The following is a 12,112-nucleotide window of genomic DNA, read 5'->3' as shown; positions in this document are numbered from 1 at the left end:
CAAACTGACCTATTTATTCTAATTATTGATTAACTAGCACTTTACCCAAAAGCAGGTGTAAGGGGTACCCAAAAAAAACAAAAAAAACAAGGACAATTTCATTTTAATGTCAATTTCCAAACATATATCAGTATATTATTCATTAGTGTACATAGTAACACACATTTTCAAAGAGCTAAAATTATAGAAGGGTTTATTGTGCTTTTTGTATGTCCAAATAAAATGCAACATTCAAATGCAAAATTTTATAATTTTTTTTTTTTTTCCTTGATAAGCAACAAAAAAATTCATGAATTGAAGGAAGAGGATAATTTAGTATCCTGTACTTTGAAAGTGGATGCATGAGTAACTTCATTCCACCATAACTAGCTATATATACCTCTATATATATTACGTCGAGAGTAATCGTTCTCGAGGCGACTATTTTTATTTAATCCCAAAGTTATTTTAATCGAAGTTGGGATTAATGAAAATAAAAATAGGCGCCTCGAGAACGATTACTCTCGGCGTAATATATATAGAGGTATATATATATTAGGGTTACGGTTAAGGTTTATTACGCCGAGAGGCGTTCTAAAATGAAATTGTCCTTTTTTTTTTGTTTTTTTGGGTACCCCTTACACCTGCTTTTGGGTAAAGTGCTAGTTACGCCGAGAGGCGTTCTATACAATGGCAGCACAAATGCCCAGCACGGGAATATGCCAAGATTCTTTGTCAATAAAAAAGAATTGGGAGCAGTTACAAACTTTCAAATTAAATATTAAAAAAGAATTCCTGAAATAATAGCTGGCCGAAATAATAGGCTCGAAAAAGTAGGGCCCGAAAAAGTAGGACCCGAAAAAATAGGGCCCGAAAAAATTGGGGCGAAATAATTTGAATATGATTTTTTTTTTGTTAAATATAATTTTGCATGCACATTTATGCTTTTTTTTTGCGGGGAGTGGGGGAATTTGAAACAAATTCGTGGAATGTGAAGAGACGTCTGTTGGGGGATATGAGGAGTCTCTTAGAAGTTATAAAACCAAGGCTCCTCATTTCATTTTCATTTTATGTTTTTGCAGGAAGGAAGAGGTGGAGATTATTGGAGGATTAGATTGGAGTTTTTGAATAGGAGTAAATTGAAGTTTTGGAGTAACATTTTTGCAGGTGAGATTTCTATTTTTTATTTACATTTTCATTTAGATTTAGATGTAGAAGTAAATTGAAATTCAAAATTAGTTATAATATTCTACTTTGATTTATATTTCAATTTTAATTAATTTCATTTAGATTTAGAATTCTGTTCATATGACCAAAATTGAGGCCACTGGAGGACCTGTGCAGAGTTTTTCGTGGAGATAAGCATGTGGATACTGAATCAAGGCACATTAGGCCTCTTGGAGATGTAATTGCGGTGACTTCCATGGCTTTTTGAATCGAATAGGGCAATCTAAACAATCTCAGATCTGAAATTCTTTTTTTCCTTTTCAGCCGAAGACAGAACAAAGATTGCTTGCAGGAAATTTTGCAGAGTTTAAGATTTGATTGCTTATGGCCGACTATTCTTGGTAACTGATATTTCTATTGTATATTCCCGTGCTCAGCACGGGAAGTTTTAATCTATACAATTTATTTTGTGCATTTAGTGCACAAACTAAAGAATGCATATGCAATCAATTATTTTATCAATCTTTATGATAGCTTTTTTTTTTAAATAGAAAATAGAAATTATTCTTTTATGTATGTAGAAAAAAATTAGAAAGATTTTATGTATGTAAAAAATTAAAAGAATTCTATATACATCTAGATTTATTGAAAAGAATTCTATTTACATCTAGATATTTTGATTGAAATAACCATAATGTAAAAACAAAATATAAAATAGAAATGTTAATATATGTATGTAGAAAAAATTAGAAAGATTGCATGCATCTAAAAAAATTCTATTTACATCTAGATTTTTTTAGAATGGAAAAAAATGGATAATAGAAATATCAGTTGCATGTTTGTAGAAATAAATTAGAAAAACATGTATCTAGAAATTAAAAAGATTCTATATGTGTCTAATTTTTAGATTTTACTTTATTCTAAACTAATTATTGATGGATATATATTTTAAAAATATTTATGTAGTTTAAAGTTTAGATTTTAATTAATTTGTATGCAAATAGGAAAAAGAATAAATATTTTATATATATGTAGATTAATTTCTATTTTTAAAATTTACAAGTAAATGAGTACTTTATTCATTTAAAGTAAACAAGTTTTTAAGTAATATATTTTTATTTTAGAAATATATTAATCATAATGTTCATTTATTATTACTTATTTAATATACTTACTCTCAAATCTAAGACAATAGAAATGATATTTTATTAACTTTGAAATAGGGAAGTGTTAAGCAAGTTCGTTTACAAAAATACCAAAAATAAATTTGATCTTTGATCAAATTGGAGTTAATATTAGAAATATAAATATGATCATTAACAATTAAGCTAAATTCAGTTCAAAACAATAATGTTATTTAAATTTAAATAAATTTTTTTGAAAAGAATTCTATTTACATCTACATATTTCGATTGAAATAACCATAATGTAAAAACAAAATATAAAATAGAAATGTTAATATATGTATGTAGGAAAAATTAGAAAGATTGCATGCATCTAAAAAAATTCTATTTACATCTAGATTTTTTTAGAATGGAAAAAAATGGATAATAGAAATATCAGTTGCATGTTTGTAGAAATAAATTAGAAAAACATGTATATAGAAATTAAAAAGATTCTATATGTGTCTAATTTTTAGATTTTACTTTATTCTAAACTATTTATTGATGGATATATATTTTAAAAATATTTATGTAGTTTAAAGTTTAGATTTTAATTAATTTGTATGCAAATAGGAAAAAGAATAAATATTTTATATATATGTAGATTAATTTCTATTTTTAAAATTTACAAGTAAATGAGTACTTTATTCATTTAAAGTAAACAAGTTTTTAAGTAATATATTTTTATTTTAGAAATATATTAATCATAATGTTCATTTATTATTACTTATTTAATATACTTACTCTCAAATCTAAGACAATAGAAATGATATTTTATTAACTTTGAAATAGGGAAGTGTTAAGCAAGTTCGTTTACAAAAATACCAAAAATATATTTGGTCTTTGATCAAATTGGAGTTAATATTAGAAATATAAATATGATCATTAACAATTAAGCTAAATTCAATTCAAAACAATAATATTATTTAAATTTAAATAAAATAAGCCATATTTACTTTGAAACATCAAACAACTAATTAACTAATACAATAATTAAAATAAATGAATCTATTATGACATAGAAAAATATTTTCGAAGTATAATTTCTTTGTTTTTGAATCAATATGAGTTTTTTTTTCTACTTGAAAAGATAAACCATCCTAATTGTCATCCTTAGTTAACCCTAACAACAACCCCTACCTTAGCCCTAGCCCCAACAATGATGTACAATCTAACTATAATCCAACATTAAACTATAATTATAGCACTAAAACATATCCCTATTGATATAACGAAAATCTCAGTCCAAACCATAATCCAAACCAAAAACCTACACACTAATATTGGTTATAGTCCTAACCCTAAAATCTAACCCTTAACCATAATGTAAAAAAAAACTCCAAAATATTGATCAAAATCCTAAACCTACCTATATGGATAACCATGATATTAAACTCTAAATCCAGTCCCAAGGTCCTAACCATGGTGTAAACCTATAACCGAACTCTTAAAAAATTTACTAATCCCTGATCCTAATCACATTCATTTTAGGTAGCTTCCATCCTTCCTATCTTTTCTATCACTTTTAGGACTATTTTGATTTACTATTTAAAATGTTGAAAAAGACCTTTTTAACTCCTCTATTTAAAACCTGTCAATGGTTTCCTTTCTTGTAAATCTTCTCATTGCCACTCAAATTAATCATGCATTTTTTTGTTTGCACATCCTTTCATTACGAGTTCATTTATTATAGATCTCCTAGATCTGTTCTTTTTGCTTTTACTGACAGTCCTTTATGACGTCAGTCTCCTTGCGTTCACACACCTTCAAAAAACACAATAACTTCTAAAAGCATTATTCATTTTCATCTAATCCATCCCAACGGCTACACTATTTGAAACTTGACATTCCTTACTCCATAAAACCTGCTGCCCATTTTGAAAGGGTGTTTGCTTCTCTATTAGCTTCTTTGTAGACATGACAAATTTGAAAATCTGCTAGAGCATTTAACTCTTCATTTACATATACCAACAAATTTCCTAAGTGCCATGCTAAAGTCAAGTTGTTTCTTATGGCTTACACTATAACCATCGAGTCACTCTCTAAAATCACTTTGCCTCCTACTTTTTTTGCACATTTTGTTGCCAAAAGTGTAGCTTGAAACTCTGCTTCATTGTTTGTTTTGTCAGGTAATCTTAATGTGCCAAAAGCTAATGTCTCCCCTAAATGATCCCTAATAGTGCATCACACACCTAATTTTCCAGGGTTTCCCTTCGACGCCCCATCAAAAATAAATTCGATCCAACCTTCTACTAGAGCTTCCCACTTTGCACAATCCCTCTTATTTGCCTTAGAAGAATACTTCCCCTTCGCTCCTACTGCCCCAATTTTTATCATGGGCCACTCTTTCTAAATAGCTCTATCATGACTCATAAACACACATTTTGACATATTTTTCCTAAGCACTAAAACACTAACAACTTCTTCTATTAAATGATCGATTATTTTCATTAGTTGGTCAATTGTCTTTATCACTTCTTGAAAGAACCTCCTATTCCTCTCCTTCCACACTTCCCAAATGACAATTGAGGGGCTCACCCACCAAACACATTCAAACATGTTTCTCCTCCTCATTCTTGGCCACAAGGTAAAGAAAACCTTAAGAGAAGGGCTCCATGATCCAAACCACCCCAATTTTCCCTGAATATGACTCCAACATTTAGCTGTAAAGTCATAATTCAACAATAAATGATCAGCACTTTCCTCCTCTTTTCCACACATAACGCATTTTGTAGGACCCTGGTAACCAAATTTCCTTCTTCTGTCCCCTATTAGGATTCTACCTTGTATTGTTAGCCATGAAAAAGTTCCCACTTTTGGGAGTGTTTCTTTATTCCAGCATAAATCCCCAGTTTCAAAACACACTTCCTCTTTATTATCAATTATTTCATAACCAAGTTTAACTGAAAACTTCCCAGATGTTACCGCACACCAACTTATCCTATCTTCTTGATTAATTATGCACACTTTTCTTCTAGTGAAAATCTCCCTCAAAGATTGTTGATGTCCTTCAAAGAGACCATCAACTCTCCAATCTGTCTACTCCCACCCTTTACCAAGGATTCTTTCCACAACATAGTTTTTTACATTCTTTCCCCATAAATCATAGAGTTTTTGTTTCAGCTCTCTATCCACTCCCTCTCCATCTAAAGATTTATTACCATTCCAAGAGTCCTCCCAAAACTTTGCACAATTACCATCCCCTATGACCCATGAAATATGGTCTGTTATGACATGCCTGCATGATAAAATGAAGTTCCAGATTGATGAACCTCTTATCAAGTTTTGAATAGTTAAAACCCATATGTTCTCATTTGAGTATAAATATTTGGCCTTTAGGATCTTCATCCGCATTTGATCTCCATCATTTGACATATGCCAGACCAACTTAGCACCTAGGGCAATGTTTATAGTGTTCCAATCTCTAATTCCAACACCTCCAAACTTTTTTGGTCTACAAATTTCCTCTCGCTTAAGTAGTGGCCATTTTTTATCCTCTCTCACACCACTCCAAAAGAGTTTCCTCATCTAATTTTCCACTATATTAGTCACCTTCTTCAAGGTTTTTAAGCACATCATTGAGAAAATAGGAACTGCTAAGACTACCAATTTTAGCATCAAAATTCTTCCTGTAGAAGACAACCATTTACCCTTCCATCCTTCCATTTTTCTAAAGCATTTTTTGGCCAAACTCTTCCATACTTCACTTCTATTTCTCCCTTGAAATAAAGGGATCCCCAAATACCTTCTTGACAAACATCCCTATTTAATATTCAGAACTCTACCAATTGCTATTCTTTTATTAAAAGGAGTGTTAAAGAAAAAAATGTCAGACTTTTCCTAGTTAATCTTTTGTCCTAAAGTTTTCCCATAGATTTCTAAAGTCTTTCTCATCAGTCTTGCTTCCTACTCTGAACCTTCTCTAGTTAAAAAAGTGTCATCCACAAACCACATATGTGAAATAGGGTCTACACTCCTAACCACTTTAACTCCTTTCCATAAACCTCTCACTCTTTTTTCTTTGATCAGTCACCTCCATTTACCAAAATAGAGAATCTGATAGAGCTTAGGCATCCCTTCATCCACTTTATCCATTCCTCGTTGAAACCAATTTTTTTTTAGAACTTAGAACAAAAATTCTTAATTTACCTCATCATAGGCTCACCTTATATCTAGTTTTTGAGTTTGTTTGTTCTTATTGAATGGATCATTTCATGAGCAATTATCACTCCTTCAAAAATAGATCTCCCTAGAGCAAATCCACTTTGTTCCTCTAAGATGACATCACTGAGAACCAACTTTAGCCTATTGGCAATCACCTTCAAAATGATTTTGTATAGGATATTGCACAAAGAAATAGTTCTGAAATCTTTAAAAAATTTGCACTCTTCTTTTTTTGGAACTAAAGCAAAAAAAATATTATTTATATCTTTTAGAATAAACCCTTGTCTTCTAGACTCTTCAACCATCCCCCAAATTTCCTCCTCCATGCAATCCCACGGTAATCTGAAAAAACTTCTTGTAAAGTCATCCAGCCCTGGGCTCTCATCTTTTCCTAAACCCCATAAAGCCTTTCTAACCTCCTCTCTTGAGACTTCAGCACTTAACATTAAATTATGCCTATTTGTTACACAAACTGGTAAACCCCATAAACCCTTTTTAATCTCCTCTCTTGAGACTTCAACACTTAACATTAAATTATGCCTATTTGTTACATAAACTAGAATGCGCTCCAAAACCTCCTCCCCTAAAGCCTCCCCCTCATCCTCTGCCCTCCCTCTTCCTTTGAAAAAGTCTACTGCTTCTTTCTTAATCAACTTTGGATCACTTAACACTACCCCTTCCATGCTCTTGATAGAGAAGATCTTATTATGAGCTCTTCTAATTTTAACTAAGTTATGGAAAAACTTTGTTTTCCTATTGCCCTCCTTAACCAAGTTTCTCTAGATTTCTATCTCCATAACACTTCTTCTCTCAGAAGGATTTCATCATATTCCTTTTTTGACCTCTTTTCTTCTTGGAAAACCTTCTCATTCTTCCCCTATTGAATTATTCCTTCATTCAAAGTTTTAAGAGATTCTTCCAATTCACATTTTCTCTTAATTTTTTTTGGAAAGACTCTATGTTCCAAACCTTCAGCTTACCCTTTATATGCTATAGCTTCTTGAAAATTTTGAAAGCCTTATTACTTTCCCATTCAAGGGCCTCTTTCCACCATTGTTCAACCATCTCCTTAAACCCATCTGCCCTTAGCCACATTGTCTCAAATTTGAAAGGGTAATGTTCAAGAGCACATTCTTCCTGAATTCTTAGGCTTATAGGAAAGTGGTCTAAACCATAGATAGGTAACATTTTAGCTTCAACCATTCAATCCTCCCTCATCTAGTCCCCCCCTTAAAGGAACCTGTCAAATTTTTCAGCTATATTAACAAACCCTGGCCTCCTGTTATTCAAAGTGAAATCCCCCTTGTTTAAAGGGAATATTAACGAGACCATTTTCAATTACAAAGGTTGAAAAAAATTCTTGTTTGGTCATTTTCCACCCCTTTCCTCCTTTATTTCTTTCGTGCAGAGGATAGCATTGAATTCCCCCTCCAAAATAGTAATTTCATCTTGTAGAATTTCTAAAACATTTGTTAAAGTTTTCCATAATTATCTTTTCTCTCTAATTTGAATTGGGCCATATACATTAAGAACATTAAATTCATATCCTAATTGTTTTTAGGTTACCTTAATCCATTGCCAATTCTTTCCCATCTGCATTACAGTTCCAGCCATTATATCCAGATTCCATAAGACACAAATCCCTCTCAAAGCCCCCTCTACTACAGCCCACTCACTATGTCATCTTCCAAACTTCCTCTTTGCAACTTCGACACCTTCAACCTTTATCTTTGGTTCTTACACTAGGACCGCATCTGGTTTTTCTTGATTAAGACCTCTCCTGATCAAGCACATTTTATCAGGGGCATTACATCCCCTAACATTCCACAAAAGGATCTTCATCCTTTCCAGGAGGGGTACTTCCCCCTTCCCATTTTCAATTTACTCTAGCCCCTTGCACTTCCTGCAATTTGGATCAATGCATTTAGTGTTCTTCTCCCCCTTTTTTGGCTCTCCCCAATTTGGGCTTTATGCTTTTTACTTTCAGTCTTTTCAATGGTTTTTTTTTCTTTGAGGGCCATAGTCTCCTCTATACCAAAAAATTCTTCTCCCCCTTCAGCCTCCTTGTCTAAATCTTCCTCATTTGAGCTTTCCTCCAAGCTTGACTCCCTTGAGCCTCCTTTCAAGTTTCAAATTAAAGAGATTTTGATGTCCTTAAAATTCTCTCCCATCCCTCTTTCTTCTTTCCTTTTTGAAACTATCTTATACCCTTCATCTTCCTCCCAACCCTTATGTGTTCCCTCCATCCTTTCAGACATCTCTACCTACCTTACCCCATCTCCTTGAGGCATTTGAGGTTATTCTTGGTCTTTACACCCACTCTATTCTGCCCCTACTAGAGACCTGCTAACAGCACCAACATCCAACACTGGCCCTTGCCATTGCTCTTCCCCCATTCCATCACTTTAATGTATAACCCTCCCCTACTAATCCTCACCCCCAGCCTTTTCTTATTGTAGTGCTTGTTGGAACCACTACCATTAACATCCCCAAGGTCCTCTTGTGTCACTTCTATACTCTCATATAACCCTTTCCCATTTTCTTGACAATTATTTGCTTTAGTTTTTAACATCATTGCATTTTCCACCTCTGCATTATCCCTTTTTAAGAAGTTTGTAGCCACATCTTTCTCCTCTTCCCTTATTCGGGTCATCTCTATCACCTTATAGAGTAATCTTTCCTCTTCTTTACCTTTATGATGACCTTCTTGCTTACAACTTTTTGAATCGTGTTCCTCATACAAATAGAATTCACACACCATCAGACCTTCTTCCAAAGACACTGGCTATCTCCAAACTACCCCTTCATTAAAGATCTCAACCATTTCAGGAATTGGGTGGAAATCATTCCACATTATGCATATTCTTGGAAATATTTGAAGAGTTTCTTTATCCACCAATTCTACAACCTTAATAAATGTGCCTAGTTTATTTCCAATAGCTTTATAATAGTGTTCTTGCCAATATTCATCAGGAAAATTTCTCAACCCCACCCAAAGAGGGAATTCATTTATTATTTCCTTTGTAGGATCAAAGCTTGGGACCTATTTTTCCATATAAAACCCAAACCCTTCAAAAAATATGGCCCACTATTCACAATACAATCTCTGACTCGAGCCATTTCCATCATTATCATGCAAAAGCCATTTTCTAAAGTTTTGAAATCTTTCACCTTCCCACTTCTCATCACACCAAGTTTTATTCTTACTTATTGCTGGCCATGGTCCTCCCCATTTCAAGAAAGAAGCATTTCCCTCCAACAAATCTTTCTTCTCCTTCATAGGGCCTCTATCAAACACCACCCTTTCCATTGTACATCTTGTCATTTGTTGTTCCTCTATCAGCTACTTCTCTTGGTTTTCCACAATTTGTGGTTTCCTCAATCTTTTGGTATTATTTTTTAAAAACCACTTTCCCTCCAAGATTGACTGATGTGAATCTTGCATTGGGTGACTTCTTAGGCCATTTAAACTATGTTTGTCTCTATCATTTTTCTATTTACCTCCATTGTTTTGTCTCACTCTTTTCCACTAAAAGCTTCCTTGAAAGTTTTGGCTCCCATTCTACCACCTTTCATTCCTATTCCCCCAGTAGTTCCTACCCTCATGCCCTCTAAACAACTCTGAGCATCCCCCATACTGACCAAAACTTCCATTATTTATGTAACCTTCAGTAAACTTCTTCTGGAAACTAGTCCTCCAACGCTCTGCCATTTTGCCACCTTTGATTTATATATTTGATAATACTTTTTATCTGCATATTTTTAATGTACACGTTTCAATTTAGTATTAGATTTGCATGTTTCATATGAGTTTTAGATTTGCATATTTTAGAATGCTTTTGCATGTTTTAGATTTGTATGTTTCATAATTGTTTTATATTTGCATGTTTCATAATTGTTTTATATTTTCATAATAATTTTATATATGTATGTTTCATAAATTTTATATTTTCATAATAGTTTTATATTTGTATGGCAACACAAATGCCCAGCATGGGAATATGCCAAAATAGATTCCTTATCAATAAAAAAGAAATAGGAGCAGTTTAAAAAATTTAAATTAAATATAAAATTAAAAAATTAAAAAATTAAAAAGCATTCCCAATAATAGTTGGCCAAAATAATAAGGCCCAAAAAAATAGGGCCAGAAAAATAGGACCACAAAAATAGGGCCAAAAAAAAGGACCCCAAAAATAGGACTAAAATAATTTTATTAAAAATTTAAATATGAAACATCTTCTTTAAGTTAAATATATTTTTGGAGGCACATTCATGCTTATTTTGTGTGGGGAGTGGAGGAATTTGAAATAAATCATGGAATGTTAAGAGACATCTATTGGCAAATATGAGCCTGTCATAGGTTATAAAACAAATGCTCCTCATTTCATCTTCATTTTACATTTTTGCAGGGAGGAAGAGGTGGAGATTATTGGAGTAGATTGGAGTTTTTGAAGATAAGTAGATTAAAAACTTTGGAGTAATTTTTTTGTAGGTGAGATTTCTATTTTTATTTTTTCATTTTTTATTTTTTATTTTTAATTTAGTTTTGCATTTAGATTTAGATTTAGTTATGTATTTAGATTTAGATGTAGATTTAGTTTCAAAATTAGTTATAATATTCTACTTTGATTTAGATTTCAATTTCAATCAGTTTCATTTCAGATTTAGAATTGTATGCAAAATTGTTTAGATTTGCTTGTAATAGTTTAGCCTTGCATGTTTGATTTAGATTTAGACTTAGAATTAGAATTGCATTCAAAATCTATTTAGTTTATATATTTGGTAATGTTTTTCATTTGCATACTTTTAATGTGCATGTTTCGATTTAGTATTAGATTTGCATGTTTCGTATCAATTTTAGATTTGCATATTTCAAAATGCTTTTGGTTTGCATGTTTTAGATTTGTATGTTTCATAATACTTTTATATTTGCATGTTTCAAATATTTATATTTCCACGTTTCATAATTAAATTTCATTATTAATGTGGATGACAAGGTTGCCATATCAATAAAATTTGTATCTTATTAAAGGTAATGATTAATTTAAAATAGACAAATCATATATTTAGTTTACATTTTGTTATTATTTAATTAGATTATGTATGGGTTTTATGTAAATATTTTTCATAGTATATATTAAATTAATGTTTATGTTTGTAATATTTGAAAAGTGGAAGGCAATGCCACCATATTTCAAACATTACAATCTAAATGTTTCATTTGAAATAGTTTTGATTTTTATTTATCTTATTTTGAACATTATTCATTTGAAAGAATTCAAGCTAATTATTAATACTTTCTAATTAGATGATTATTTCTATATGTTGATGTTTGTTTATAAGTTTACAGGTTACTAGTTGAGTTATGGATGCCTCAAACAAAGATTCAAACATTATTGATACTAGCCTGACTACTTAAATGGCCTCAAATGATTTCTTTGTGATTGAGTTTGACAAATGCCTAAAAATAATTGAAGAGTTGTGCACAACTATAATTAAAGTTGTGAAGAATGCAATATTGCCAAATGTTGAGGAAATGGAAGTAGTGTAGGTGAAGATGCATAAATATTTATGTGTGACATGTTTGCAAAAGTGGATGATTTTACCTCAATGATGAAAGAAGTCTTTCACAATTATTT

Source organism: Cupressus sempervirens, chromosome 1, assembly GCF_028749045.1.
Source record: "Cupressus sempervirens isolate cs-2001-9-10 chromosome 1, ASM2874904v1, whole genome shotgun sequence".
NCBI lineage: Eukaryota > Viridiplantae > Streptophyta > Pinopsida > Cupressales > Cupressaceae > Cupressus > Cupressus sempervirens.
The sequence above is the reverse complement of the archived record's forward strand: the minus strand, read 5'-3'. Positions refer to the sequence as shown.